At 50.7% G+C, this 2,500-nt stretch overlaps 1 protein-coding gene across 1 annotated transcript in view; it reads left to right on the top strand.

Annotated features, from left to right (window-relative positions):
• zgc:153012 (TSC22 domain family protein 4) overlaps window positions 1–2,500 on the top strand; it is a gene marked incomplete at its 3' end in the record, with an annotated part of 7,685 nt that overhangs the window by 4,289 nt on the left and 896 nt on the right.

The following is a 2,500-nucleotide window of genomic DNA, read 5'->3' on the forward strand; positions in this document are numbered from 1 at the left end:
TCTGCTTAACGAACCATTGGACCTTAACAAGGCATGGTGGACAGTTGACCCTTAACGAGGAGGGGAGGACAGTTGAACTTCAACGAGGCACGGTGGACAGTTTCAACCTTAACGAGGAGGAGGCACAGTGGACAGTTTGAACCTGAACGAGGAAGGGGGGACAGTTGAATCTTAACGAGACACAGTGGACAGTTTGAACCGTAACAAGGCAGGGAGGACAGTTGAACCTTAACGAGGCACGTTGGACAGTTTGAACCTTAACGAGGCACAGTGGATAGTTTGAACCTTAATGAGGAAGGGAGGACAGTTAAACCTTAACGAGGAAGGGAGGACAGTTGAACCTTAACGAGGCACGGTGGACAGTTTGAACCTTAACGAGGCACAGTGGACAGTTTGAACCTTAACGAGGAGAGGAGGACAGTTGAACCTTAACGAGGAGGGGAGGACAGTTGAATCTTAACGAGACACAGTGGACAGTTTGAACCTTAACGAGGAAGGAAGAACAGTTAAACCTTAACAAGGCTCAGTGGACAGTTGAACCTTAACGAGGCACGGTGGACAGTTTGAACCGTAACAAGGAAGGGAGAACAGTTGAACCTTAACGAGGAGGGGAGGACAGTTGAATCTTAACGAGACACAGTGGACAGTTTGAACCTTAACGAGGAAGGAAGAACAGTTAAACCTTAACAAGGCTCAGTGGACAGTTGAACCTTAACGAGGCATGGTGGACAGTTTGAACCTGAACGAAGCACAGTGGATAGTTTGAACCTTAACGAGGAAGGGAGGACAGTTGAACCTTAACGAGGAGGGGAGGACAGTTGAATCTTAACGAGACACAGTGGACAGTTTGAACCTTAACGAGGAAGGAAGAACAGTTAAACCTTAACAAGGCTCAGTGGACAGTTGAACCTTAACGAGGCACGGTGGACAGTTTGAACCTGAACGAAGCACAGTGGATAGTTTGAACCTTAACGAGGAAGGGAGGACAGTTGAACCTTAACGAGGAAGGGAGGACAGTTTGAACCTTAACAAGGAAGGGAGGACAGTTTGAACCTTAATGAGGAAGGGAGGACAGTTGAACCTTAACGAGGCATGGTGGACAATTTGAACCTTAACGAGGAAGGAAGGACAGTTGAACCTTAACGAGGCACGGTGGACAGTTTGAACCTTAACGAGGAAGGGAGGACAGTTGAACCTTAACAAGGCACGGTGGACCGTTTGCACCTTAATGAGGAAGAGAGGACAGTTGAATCTTAACGAGGCATGGTGGACAGTTTGAACCTTAACAAGAAGAGAGGACAGTTGAACCTTAATGAGGAAGGGAGGACAGTTGAACCTTAACGAGGAAGGGAGGACAGTTGAACCATAACGAGGCACGGTGGACAGTTTGAACCTTAACGAGGCACGGTGGACAGTTTGAACCTTAACAAGGAAGGGAGGACAGTTGAACCTTAACGAGGCACGGTGGACAGTTTGAATCTTAACAAGGAAGAGAGGACAGTTGAACCTTAACGAGGAAGGGAGGACAGTTGAACCTTAACGAGTCAAGGTGGACAGTTTGAACCTTAACGAGGCACGGTGGACAGTTGAACCTTAACGAGGTACAGTGGACAGTTTGAACCTTAACGAAACACAGTGTCCGAGGAAGGAAGGACAGTTGAACCTTAACGAGGCACAGCAGGTATACCTGTTGCATACTGAGCATGTGCAGATACAGTCTTCAACTGGGATCTCTTTGATTGATTCTAATGTAATTGGTTCGTCATGCTGTAGCTGTGCTCTGATTGGCTCGTTGTGTCGGCCAGCAGGATGTGATTGGCTGACATGTTCGACAGCATGAAAAAAATCGTCTCTGTGTTCGAGACTGGACGACAGCCTCGACCTCGCCCCCCCCTGACCCCACCCCTCCCTCTTCGGGGGCTGCAGCTTGTTGCTAAGCAACCAGACACAGCAGGAGAATGCGAACTTCAACCTGCGGGGGTGCTGCGGGGTCGTAGGAAGGCCAAAGGTCACGGAGGGGTCAGGGAGTCCTGGCCCAGCGCCAGGCTAACCTCTGACCCCCAAACCAGAAAGTCCTCATCTCAGAGGTCACTCACTCCGCCCTCCAGAGGTCACAGTCAATTTCCTGTTTCCACCCTGACCTTAACCCACTCCCATGTCAACTTCAGCCAATCACAGAAGCCCATCCTAAAACTAACACCCAATTACAACTTCAGAGACCGTCCCGCCGCCAGCTGACCCCATCAGCCCCGCCCCCAGCCCTGACCTTTGACCCCAAGTCCGTTCAAGCCCTTCACCCTGTAGCTCCGCCCCAGCCCCCAACACTGCCTCTGATTGGCAGTCGCTCAGCCGCTCCTCACTCGCATTGGTCAGTCCGTGTTAAAGCCCCTCCCAGTGGGCGGGGCTCTGAGGCTGCGTTGATGTCACTGCTGCTGTTCTGTCGCAGGTAACCATGGCAACCAGGGCTTCCCACAGAAAGCAAACCAGATCCAGGTCAGAA

The sequence above is a fragment of the Myripristis murdjan genome, unplaced genomic scaffold, assembly GCF_902150065.1.
Source record: "Myripristis murdjan unplaced genomic scaffold, fMyrMur1.1, whole genome shotgun sequence".
In the NCBI taxonomy this organism is placed as follows: domain Eukaryota; kingdom Metazoa; phylum Chordata; class Actinopteri; order Holocentriformes; family Holocentridae; genus Myripristis; species Myripristis murdjan.